The sequence below is a fragment of the Symphodus melops genome (genome assembly GCF_947650265.1).
Source record: "Symphodus melops genome assembly, chromosome: 2".
Lineage (NCBI taxonomy): Eukaryota > Metazoa > Chordata > Actinopteri > Labriformes > Labridae > Symphodus > Symphodus melops.
Window position 1 is genome coordinate 11,187,926 of NC_136692.1, and position 13,165 is coordinate 11,201,090.

The 13,165-nt window shown below is 36.9% G+C and overlaps 1 protein-coding gene across 2 annotated transcripts in view; it reads left to right on the forward strand.

The window, feature by feature from the left end:
* Positions 1 to 1,021: 1,021 nt before the first annotated feature.
* fhip1aa (FHF complex subunit HOOK interacting protein 1Aa) overlaps positions 1,022 to 13,165 on the forward strand; it is a 31,610-nt gene continuing 19,466 nt past the window's right edge. The window contains exons 1-3 of one of the 2 annotated variants that reach the window (XM_079372350.1): positions 1,022 to 1,106; positions 1,400 to 1,497; positions 12,682 to 12,745. The gene's annotated coding sequence lies outside the window, so the exon portion shown is untranslated. Of the gene's footprint in view, positions 1,107 to 1,214; positions 1,292 to 1,399; positions 1,498 to 12,681; positions 12,746 to 13,165 lie in introns of those variants that run through there. The other variant, XM_079372349.1, reaches the window with a different exon arrangement.

Consider the following 13,165-nt stretch of genomic DNA (forward strand, 5'->3'; position numbering starts at 1 on the left):
AGAACTGTATAAAGAAACTGTTGCTTAATGAGCTCCGATTTCCTTTGAACTTCAAGCTGAGGAGCACTGTGTCCTCATCTGAACCGCAACAACTCGGAGTATGTCACAAAGGAGTTTATCAGTTGAAGATGTGGGAAACAACACAGCTTCAAGCCAAGGGTTTTTTTTAAATTGTGAGCTCCTCTGTACTAATGCCCTTGGCACCCCCTCTCGCACCCCCTATGTTGATCTGCAGTTACCTGTATGCTTGATGGTTCAAGGGCTTATTACAAACAGCCTTAAAAGAGTGATGTAAAAGTTGGCTGTATTTAAATGTTTACTCCCATTAAATCTAAAGTAGTAGTATTATTTATACTCAAGGCCATACAAGTTCAATGTTTGGGCACAGCTTACTAAAATGCTTGTCATTAAATACATTTCGATCTAAAGGAATATGCTTAAATGTGTCTTTCCTATGCCCATAATAATTTCTTTCGAAAAGAAAAACTTAAATTAGATGATTTATTTTCATTGTTTTAATATCTAGGTGTACTACTAGTATTCTACAATAATACTAAAAACTAAAGAAAAACACTTCTATTTGTGCCCTGGATACAGCTTACAGTATAGTATAATATATTATTGGTAATAGTGTGAATGTTGTGTGTCCACACTTTTGACTGATAGGGTTTCGGTAACATTTTTCAAAAGACAAATACTCTTTCAGTTTCTGTCCCCAAACTCTGTTTATAGGCTAGTTGCCAAATCATGGTGAGGAAATGAAAATGCAATTACACTTTTTTTCCACTAGATGCTGCTAGAGATCTGGTGATGATCTCATAGAGGGGTGATCCCGGTTACTCATCCTCTTCTTGTGTTTCATGATTTCGTCCATCAGATGGCGACATATTGCTGCATCCTTGTCAGATCTGAACTATCGAATCTACCTTTTTTTTTCTTTAGAAGCGTGACAAGATTTAAAAAGGACCTCATATGATAACCTGTCTAATACAACACAATATGAAATAAAACTTAATCCCGGGTGGTTGATCCTGGAGAGGAGAGGAGTTTATTTTGAAGACCGCCGAAACAGCCTGCTGTCGAACACTTTAATACCTAAGACAAATGTAAATTGTTATTTTACCATTTATAATTTAGAACATGTTTTTGGTTGATGCTAAGAATGTAAGGCACAGATTAAATAGGCCTTGACAAACACGTGAAACTCTCCACCAGCCGAGGTGGGTCTGCTGGTTTAGAGGGAGGAGCGATCAGATGAGGATTAGAGCTGCTTCACCTATGACTTTGTACGGTGAGGAGCAGGTTAAGTAACTCGGTCACACATGGGGGAGTCTCTGCGTGCTGTTATGAAAGGCGAGTAGCTGTGAGCGTAAACGAATAAGTTATTGATCACAGACAGGACCAAACCTTCCGAGTGAGTGGCGGTGGTTCAACCTGCTCATCGACGGCTGCTTCTATCGTGCGCTTTTCCTGTCTAACCGGAGGATCCGTCCCACGGTAAGAAATGACCAAAAATAACAAAATGTCAAACACTTAGTCTTGGTAGCAGTTGTGCTCGAACTTACTGGTTATATTATAACTCATACGCAGCACTTCTGGACTTGTTGGACCATGTGAGAGCCCTTGTTTTGCTGTCTGTGACAGTTGCAGGGTCTGTGATTGACATGTACGGATGGTCGGAAGGGCTGTTCAAAACTGTTGTTATGAGGGGTAAACTAGAGGTCAGCTGGGTTTCCACAGTGGGATTTCCCACATAAACAGGGTCAAATATGAATATTTACCGAGTTAAAATTGGAAAACGAATGTGTTTCCACTTTGCTTGACTGTTGTGTTGTCTCACCATAGAGACAAACCAGACCCACCCTTAGATTCACAATTTTGCAACCCCAGCAACTGCCTAATAACATGCTTTCAAATGGATCTGGTTTCATATTCCTGCAGTTACTTGCAATGCTCACAGCAGAACTCCTTGAAATATATTGCAGCCTATCCACGTGCTGTTAGTTTATTGCTCCTGGCAAAGTTCTTTTAAAGCAGCATGCAGTTATAATTCTGGAGTTAAGCCCACCCACCTCCACCTGTCCTGATTCACCTCCAGAGCTCCTGTTCAGTGGTTATGACTCAGATCTTCAGTGTGGTAGGCTTAAGCATGCACGTGGTGTTGTGTTACCAGAAAACATCATCAATGTTTCAAGACAGATCTTGTGTGAGGATCATTCCTTTAGTGTTCTCTTCCACCTGTGAAATCAATGCTGTGCAAATCACTTGGTGTGAACTGAGTTACGACATTTTACAATTTCAAACACGTCTGCCTGAAACTGTGTTGATGAACATATTCTTTCTATGAAGTCAGGAGCCACTTCATCCTTTTTCTGATCTACAGCTTAGCTGCAGCAAGGTTGTTTTTTAACATCACGTTTGTTTGTTTGTTTGTCTGTTTGTCTGTTTGTTTGTTGTGTTTTACGTCAGTCCCATGTTTCCAAAATGTGGAAATAAATATAAGCTCAATTTTAAGTTCTGCAAATAATCTTTATTGACATTTTTGACTCATAAGTCAAGCAGTTAGGCTAGTTACTTCACAAAAGTGCCAAATGCTTGGAGGATACAGCCTCTGTTCATGGGGCATGACTTAACTGGGAGGCAATATGCCCCCAAACCCTCTTTTTAAGTTTGAACATCTTTCCTGAAGTTAGAAAAAATACATTTGATTTAAGAGAAAATCAAAGCATGGACTCTGTGTGCAAGGAAGAAATGTGCACAGGTTTCATTGAGGTGGTTCAGTTGATCTCATGTGACCTGTGTGGAGTTTTGTTCATGGTCAATTTCACATTCAGCCTTTTTTTTTTTTTTTTTTACCTAAATCAACAGCCATGTGTTGTCACATGATTGAAATTCCACTACAAGGTCACATGATATTAACCAAACCATCTCCATCTTATATTTGTTGAATTATTACTTCTTTATAATGAGGAAAAGTTTACTCCACAAACATGTGTGTTTTGTCATTGAGACTGGCTGCTGTGTTCTCTGAGCTGGTCTTTAAACTGCCCCTCATAGTTGCTTTTTAAAACCCACTTACAAACCACCATTTTTCTGCACTCTGACATGAACAGGGTTGCTCTTAGTTAGGGGAAAGGGCTTAAATATATTGGGTTCACAACAATATGTGATAATATGATGGTCATGCTGCAGGGAAGAATTAAAGTAATGATGATTAATGACAAAGCTTGACTAGTTTTGGATTGTTTATAATAATCTTTCTGATCTCTATTTAATCTGTCCTATTATTAGTTATTTTCCAGACACTAGCAAAAGATAATGGTTTTTTACACTGTTAATAACAGCATCTTTAACGTTCATTCTTTTTGAGGAATGACTTGTGGTTGATGGGTCCTAAAAATGATGAGTAAATAGTCCTGTAATGATTTATGTCACAGGATCTCTGAGACTGCTTTGCTGAATTCTTGTAAATAATGGTCATACTAATGATATTAGGATAGATTCAGGTCATCAGATTTTTTTTTATTTAGATCAGATTTTCTTCACTTTGCTGTTGGTGCCTAAAAGCTGACCCAACACAAATCAAAGCTAATGGCTAGTCCTTCATTGCTTATTTTAAAAACTCTTATAGATAAGCATAAACGAAACATAAACAATTAACAATTGTTTGATTGGAATTATTGCAAATATACGAGATAAGAACTGTTCTCTTTGCAGTTAGTTAGAAAGGTACAGTGTAAAGTTTAGCACAACTTGTGATGTAAGAAATGAAAATATTGGCGTGTGTGCGTTTCCCCTTTACCCACTACAAACACAGCCAGCTCAGCTTTGTCCCGTGTTTGGGATTAGCTGCACATTCCTCGCTTTCCCAACACTGACCCTGGGATGTAACCCAGCTAACAGTGAACACGAGCTACTTGTATTTCTAAACACCCAAGCCAAGATAAGTGTCATAGTTATGCTTTATTTATTCATTATTTTTAATAGAAATAATAGCTAATCAATATTTGGAGAAACCATTATTGTTTTCTTTGCAACAATAAAAAATAAGGCTTAGAGTATTGTCTGTTCTTGAATGACTAAGCTAAAGCTTGTTGCTGTTTAGCCTAACTTAGTATTAACACTGGCTACATTTAGAAACAGTTCGACCGACTCACTTTAAGTTTCATAGATATTCTTATTTAAACTTTAAAAGCTCACTTTGTTTAACCTGTTAAAAAATACAAGAAGACCAATTATGGTAAAGACAACAATAGATATTGTGTCTATAACAACTACAGTAGCCTTTATGTTAGCTTATGGGCGGTATAATTTTAGAATCTTTTTTTCTTAGGTCGCCTTGTTTTATTTCATGTTTGTCGACCTACTTGACAAACAAATTTGATATGTGGTAATGAAAAAGCTCAGAGTGGTGTTTGTAGACATTTGACATTTTGATTGGCTAGCTACTTTCCAAGCTTTTAGTATGCTAGGGTTAGGTTGACACTTTTCTGACTTCACACCCAACAAAAAGACATAAGAACATTTTTTTTGTGGCAGTGACATGTTTAACTAAATACTGATGGAACTCTGGATGTTGATTATACATGTATACATTTTAGTACTTTAATGATAATTTATATTGGAGTTTCATGGTAGCGTCTCTAATATTGGCCCTTTTTGATGCAATCCTGTGCTCTTCTTTTAACAAAGAATAACCCATTCCCACTCAAATTCTCTGTGTTGTCTCAGAAGCTGCTCTTCAGAGAATTGTAAAAGAAAAGACATTGTAACTGAATCAGGTTGAACCACTTCTGTTGTAGAAGAATGAATTGAAGTTGAGGTACATGTTATGTTCCCAGAGCCTGCAGTTTGTCCCATGTCATTGAAAAGCCAACACCTGCATAAAGTAAACATTACTCTGCATGTCATGCACTGCAGTATGCCTGTGTTAACTCATTTTACAAAGAGCCAAAAGCACGTTTTGCATCTTGTTTGCCTTGAAAATGTATGGGGCTAAGGGGTTATCATAAAGACTGTGGTGCAAGCTTTTTACCTTGGAGCGCCTACTCCAAATGTATCTAAAATAGTCTTATTTTTTTTTAAAAAGAGCTAAGGGCCCCCAGCACTCCTACAGATAAAAAGTCATATAATGCTGTCAAAATAAACAGCATTCATTGTTTTCATTGATAATCCCCTACAAAATAGTAAAAAGAGGTTAAAACTTTTCAAGACTCCAAGCTAATATTTTTGTACACAGATGAGCCCGGAAGGAATTTCATGTATCCCCTTAAAAAAAAGTCCACACTTTAAGCAAGCATTTTTGCCAAAGCTATTACCAAGAACCGTGTTTCATATAAAAACACATTGTGTCATCCAGTTTGCTTATAATACGAGTGCCTTGCAGGCTCTATACTGTATGAGCGCAGTGCTGCTCTCATCCATGTGATAAACATCTCTGAAGTTTACTGACAAGCCATATCTTCTCCCTTCCTGCTTCAATTCCACATGCAAACATGGCTTTTTTTTGTATCAACAAGTACATGATGCAAACAAGCTGCAGAGGAAGTAGCAGGAGAAGAGATAGGATATACCCACACTAAACACATTCTTATCTCTAACAGGAGCCCATTGTGGTGAAGGGATAGGCTGAAACCTTATGCAGTACCAACATGAAAGTAGGAATGATGTCATGGTCAGCCCACATTGTGTACATACAATGTGCTAATTTAGCCTGTGAGGCTAAAACAAGTGAAGAATGTATAGATACCTGTGGTTCAGATTGTTAGACGTAACATTTAGGTGCTTGTATTTGGTGAATCTTGGGACACTAATAAAGATTAAAAAAAAAATTTAACAGTTTATTATGAAAAATACATTACACGTGTTGGCTATTTAAGACAAATGTATTGTTTTAACTTAGTCTAATTGTATGAAAATATTTGGGTTCAGTCATATAATCAGCAACTTAGACCCATAAAGCTCAGTCGATGCTAAAGAATGAAACCGATATTTTGATGATATCTGACAGTTTTAGTGGATAATGTAACGTTACAGTTGGGATAACCTTGATTGTTGTGTTTATTCATTCACATTCTTAGGAAACACTAACTTGTAAGTTTGCAGAAGAGGAAGATGCTCCAAATGTTGTAAACAAAAATTAAGCTTTAATGTCTGTCCTCTGGCTGGGTGAACTCAGCTTCTGCATGCACAAATCCAAAAGGATCTTTAATCACATGTAACCTGTGAAGAGCTAAGACCCTTATGTCAAACGTTATGTAAAACGACTGAACTTATTCCTAGAAAAAAGAGATGGCTGTACCTATTTAATGGGAAAGATGGCTTTCCCTTGGTATGTATTGGTAACTAATGATGTTGCTAATTATCAAGTGTTACCAAATAATTTGCTTGATTTAGCTGGGAAAACATAAACATGATCATCAGTTTGTTAGAACTGATATTTTGAGCAGGTTGACAATGTTAACATACTATTTAGAGAAAAAACACTGAAGTCTGACTGGTACTAGATTTGAATGATTTTTTGGGGTGCAAAAGGGAAATAAAGTCTGTTTTAAAAGATGAAATCAGAACATTCACAACACTTTGATGAGAATATAACTATAACAACCTTTAAAGAGTTATGTATTAGGTTATAAAATGCTGTAAAAACACAACAAAATAAAACTATCAGGTTGTAACATGATGAGCACAGCAAGGATTTCAAAATAATTATAATAAATGACTGGTCTGGTAAAGGCAGTAAAAACGAGAGTAGATCTGGGTTTAAGATGAATCGAGCAATAGGAAACACATTGTAATACTGAGTTTATAATTCTATATATTCAATACAGTTAGATTATATAAGCCTGAGTGCTGTACTGAAATGTGTCTATATTTCCTCACATCACTAACATTGTCAGTTAAAGTTTTTAAAACATAAAATCAGAAGCTTGAAAGAATTTGTAGACTAAAAAAGGTTAATGTAAAAAACAGCATATGAGTTATATTTTGCAATCTTTCAAAGTATCATCAAAGGTTACATCTGACGCCACCGGCAGTAAAGAAAAAAAAATCAATACCTGCATTCCTTAGGCACCCAATGTGCTTCTGCATTGCCTTGTGCATACACGGGTGAAGGCCGACATCAGACCTGCCAATATCAGTAGGAAACAAGTCTGGAGTAAAAAGCCTTGATAAGCCTTGTAGTATCTCTCGGCTGCAAGCTGAGCTCTCTTTCAAGAGATTTGCAAAATCTTATGTTTGACACTTTTTTAAAATTAAAATCTGTTAAACTCTTTTCTTTGCCCACTTAATTTATTGTACTTTTTTGGAGCGGCATATTTAGATTAACTAATCATGTCCTTGTGTGTTTAAACTTGTTAGTAAATCCCTCTCTCTGATCACTGTGCTATTCTGTAGGAATAGCTTGTTTCTGAAACCTGTTTCAAGGTGACTAAAACAGCCAACACCCTTAGCCCTCAGGCATGCCTCTCCGGCGAAGGCTGTGGATATTCACATGCAGCATAGATCTGCTTACATAATCAAAGTCTTATCTTATCTGGTCTGTCTTTCCACGAATGAAAGTATACATAGTGTTTATGCTTTGTATTATTTAAGTTTATTGTATTTTTTTTATTATCCCTGTATTTAATTAATAAAGACTAAAGATTAATGAAAAACTTGCTCATAGCTTTTTTTTTTTTTTTTTTACCTTTTTTTGCTATTCATGCTGTTTATATTTCCTGTTTCCTGTTATTGGAGCTGCTGTAACACCCACATTTCCCAAATTAGGAATCAATAAAGTTTATCCTTATCTAATGAACGGGTCACAGTAATAATTCATCACCTGTTGAGCTTGTGTTCTTCTTGTTAGAAACAAACTGAGCTTAGGAGGGCAAATGGCAAACTGCATCACCAGTATCTACACTTTATTGTAGATATTCTTTTAAATAGATACCAAACAGAAACCCGAGTTTAAAATTTCCCCACTGCTGCTTAGGAAGTATATAACCAGCTGTTAAGCAGACATTTGCTTTACCTTTTTGAAATCAGCGAGTATCCATGCCCAGTTTTCTAATGCCATTTTAAAAAAAAAGTACTATGGGGTGCCAGTAGCCTAGTGATTGGTGCAGACTCTAAAGTCCTTGAATGTGGGCAGCTTGGGTTTAGGTATGACCTATTGTTCCTTTCCTGCATTCCCCACTGTCTGTCTCCCCAATTTCTGACTCTATCCCCTGTCCTGTTTTGAAAAACACAAAAACTATCACTAAACATTAAGTATTAAGTAGTAAAGCGTGAATGTATATGTGAAACTTAGCTGTTATGCCCTTTTAAGATCTCTTAAAATTTGAATCTTGTTTCTAATAACTGAAAAATAGGATTGAATACACTTGTTCCCTTTTCAGCTCAGTTTTTGGTCCCGACCATCTATTGGGAATGAATGTAGCTCCTCTGCATGAATGCTTTGCTATAAACCGCTAACTATGTCTCTTCTGTCTTTTCGTTTGCTTGAATATTGTCAGGTTTTTGTTGTTGTTGCAGAAATCCATGCTTTAGGAAGCAGTTTGAGTAAACCCATAAATGACGTACAATAACACCTGAACAATGAACTTAAAAGATGCTAATAACTCATTTTAACAATGTTTTAATTTAATAAAACATTTTTAAAGTAAAGTTTCTGCGACTGTGACCACAGTTACTACAACTTGATGTAATGTAATTCAAAAACATTGATAAAGCTGATTTAGCTAAGTAGAATTATTTTGAAAACACAAAAGACTGTTGTTTCATGTGCTCCTAAACATCTCATGACTGCCTGAATGACCAGCAACAGTAGCCTGATATGGCAGCATGTGATATTTCATTGATCCAGGGGAAATGATAAAGTTGTTTCTTATTTTTTACATGAGGTATATTATTCCTTTAAATAGTTTTATTTCCTTTTAAGACATTGAGCTGTGTAAACAACAATATAAATATCTTTGAAATACAGCTGTGCTTAGAGTTAGCTTGAAATACTGTAGGGTACTTCAATCTAAATTTGTCTCTTAAAGACAAATGTTTTAATACATTTGTCACCAGCCCTCTGGCTGCAGGGAATTACAAAGACAAAGATAAGAAAATAAATGGCCTTGTTCTCCCTGCTGTGTTGATAGGCTGAGGATGGTAATGACTATAATAAATAGTAAGACAATGCAGGCACTATCTGACCCTTTAATGGCTTCACCTTTAGCTCTAAATATTTTAACAGCTGCTATCACTTTAATGGGCTCTGCTGTCACACAGATACCATGGTTGCCATGCCACTGTAAATCTTTCATTCACAAGGGCTACCTAACAAATGGGGAACATTTCTACTTGATTTGTACATCTTTAGAAGTTTTGCTGAAGGTTACAGTCTGGCATTTAATACCCATTATCCCTCACCCTCAACTAGAGATGATCCAGTACCATTTGTCTTCCCAGAAACTAAAACCAGTATTGGATTTGAGTATTATTACTCAGCCTTTACTACTTAATACTTTATTTCTATAAAATGAATTACAGCTCCATACTACCAACACTGAACAAATGTGATATCGTTTGTATCTATAATACAATTCCCAGGCTTAATACTCCACTAAACACGCAGAAACAGGTTGAGCTAATGGTAGCTGCAGTGCAGCTAGCAGCCACTTGGTTACATGTCAGTTAAACCCAATTGTTTTTATCATGAAGTTACATCATGTATTTACCTTTTTCAAATATTTAGAGGAGAAATTCAAGTCTATTCAGTCTTAATATAGCAGCTTGTGGGCAAGAACTGATTGATGAGAATTGACATGCTTTGATTACACTAGTCTAAGCTACTGACTTTTTGTTTTTAGCTAGGTTAGCCTACTTGATCATTTAAGTGAAACAGTTCTTTTTCTCACTTTAGCAATAATATCCACTTTTGCTGGGTAGACCACTGTTTTTGGAGAAGAAACAAACACATTATAATATTTTGTGGGGCTAATAAATGTTGGTATCAGGTCATTGCACTGGCTGGCAAATCTGATACAGTATTTTAAGCCAAATTGATGGCATTTCCTTTAATGGTTTCTGAATTAAAACAGCTCTACCTTGAAAGTAAAGTAAACTAAAGTAAAAAAAAAAACACAACACCTGTTTAAATGACAGGTTATTTCCTTTCTGATTAAAGGGCGTGTCTCTCTTGCCTCTGAGCTATTTATCCTGGCCACACCTGTTTGTTTAGAAACCTCTGGGATGGCCGAATGCTAACAATGCCTGAAACCAGATCAGAAAAAAATGACACAAATCCCTTGAGGCAAGATTACCTTTCATGTTTAAGTTGTGTGGCTCTATTCAGCCTGCAGCTTTATCTACTATTTTATGTTTGATTCTATTGCAACACAATAGTCAGGCTCATGTTTTCACTTTTTTCGTCATGTTTACCAAGGGAGCGCGGAGACAACTAGCTTGTTGCTCGTCATGCAAAACCGCTCATAAAACCAAACCTCCCTAAATATTACAGGAATTTTCTTATTTCTTTCTTTGTTTGGTCAGTTACAAGACATGATCGCTTCAACTGATGCACCAATTAGCTGAAAAAGCACAAAAATACTTTTCAACTTTTCGTATTTTCAGACAAAGATATCAGGATTAAGAATTAATGAACAGAGCAGCAGTCACAGTGGGGGTAGGTCTGGAAACTTGAATTGTGCTTTCTAAAGTTTGACTAGTTTGACTATGCTGTCTTCACAAATGATGGCATGATTAAAAAGATGAAACATGACTGTATCACACTGTTAGGTGTGTTATTGGTATTAAAGCTGAAGCCGATAGTTGATCAACAAAAATGTATTGGACAATGTTTTCCAAAATCTGTTTATATTTGATTACCAGCTTCTCCAGTGTGAAGCTAGCTCTTGTATTTTCAGGATGCATCTTTTGGGTTGTAAACTCTTTTTAAACACAAAATCTGTTTGAAATCATCCCCTTTAGCTTTTCGGCTTTCTTAAAATAATCCGTACCAGCTGCAAGAAGGATTGTGTGTTTCTCAATGACGCGATAAAGAGAGCAAGTTATGTCCTATCAGGATATCTGCGTTGAGATAAATCCCAGACTGGATTTGTGCACACTGTTGGTCATGTCTCTGAATAAGGAGAAGTGGAAGCAGTAAATATGTGTAATTATCAAATTACCATAATTGGATAGAAGGAATTTTCCCAATCAGGAGCGTCTGGAGAGGCTTGAGTACCACTCAGGCTGCTAGAATGGCAGTTTTAGATTGTAAACTGACACATATATACAGTATAATGACCTTTTTCAAATCTTTTTGGAAATGTTGACTCATCACTGTAGGTTCTATCAATGAACTAATGAAAACTAACTGGTAATCTTTCAGACCAACATATTGTTGTCAAAGAAATAAGATTCACAACCATAATATTTCCTGATGCTTGATTTACACAATAATGTTACTAAAAACAATGAGGTGATACAATACGATAGTGGAGCCAAATAGGTTGTGTTTCTTTAAATCCATTTTATGTTAGGCGCAAATATAATTCAATAATGTTAAATATTAAACCTTCCTGATATGAAGTTACTACAGCTGACTCAGGAGGTTTAATTGTACAGGACTGATATGACTCCAGTTGTAAAATACGACACGGCAATATACGGCAACTAACCTGTTAGCATTGGCAGCTGATGGCTAGCAACAAGCATGACAACAGCTTTCGGCTGTCAGATCTTTAAAAATGAAACTGTAGTTCTGTTTTGTGCTGCTGTATTTCAGCTGGTAAAGCGATTTGGACAGATGTTAATCACAAGATTTGACTGTCATTGTTTGAGTTCCTTCTAGAAGAATCATTGAGCCTTAATGTCATGCATTTATGTAAAATATAATGTAATGCACAAATGTCAACCTTATGTGCGGCTCTCATTCTGTGTTGCTTGGAGGAAAAAAAGGCTTCTGTGAATTCTTAGAAAAACCTGCCAACAAAATAAGTGTCACTCACCCACACACACAAACACACATTTCTCTCCATCTGTCTCCCTCTCACTCAAGACAACATCACACTTTTATGAAAGGGTGCTTGTTTCCAAAAGAAGCCACATTTTTTATTACTACCAGGGCAAAACCAACTCATGTAAAGAGTTAACATAGTCGGTATGTTATATTAGACATGGGAAATTAAAAAGAAGGTTTTAATCATTTTAAAAAGTATTTTAGGACTTTTAAGTGCTGAAGAGGGGAGGTTGACATGTTGGCAGCTAATGGGCCTCTTGGAGTTGAGAAAGATGCCAATCTCATCACATAACTAATTGAAATGGACAATAGACTTATTCTCAAACAATTGGGGTATAACAAGGATGTTAGAAAAAAAGACAGAGATGTAAAGTGCCGGCATACGACTGGTTAATTCTGTACTTTCTATCTTGCTGTTACACTCACGTTTTTTATCCTCCCTTACTTCTGTCGACTTTCTCTCACCCTGTTTTTCATTTTTCTCTCCCTCCTCCTCCCGCTCCACTCTTCCCTCCCTCCTTTTCTTCCTCCCTGTAACCTCCTCCCTTCTATCTCCATCCAAGTGGCGTTTGGAGCAGCTTACTCATGTCCAGTCACTTCCCAGCATGCGTTGCCTCTCACACGGACACTCACTTCCTGCTCCTTTCTTGACATTTCTTCTTCTCTTTTTTTTTGTGTGACAGCTGGACAAGAATGAGGTCCTTGTCTGCTTAGTGACCCGTCCCTGTTGAAGATGTTTTGTCAAAGGTAAGAAACCCCTCACACACACACACACACACACACACACACACACACACACACACACACAAGCTGACAAACTCTGCCTGCTGCCTTTACATTCCTTCTTGAGAATCCAACCAGTCAATACTCTTCCAAACTCAAAGCAGATGGTGAAACTTTGACTGCACGCCTTGTTACACCTAAACTCTGTGTCTGTTGGGATATTGCTGCAGTATAAAGTGGATTTAAAAGAAGTTGGTGAACTGTGATTGGCTGAGGGGCACTTCTAGGGGCAGTCTGAGGAGGCTCTAATTTAGTATTGTGGCATGCAGCTGCTGCGTGTTTTACAGTTGATCCCCTGCGGTGACAGAGTGTTTATGATCCTGTGTCGTGTAGGGAAAGTGTTTGTCCTTAGTGCTCTGAGAAGTGTATTTAGGCTTAAACCAT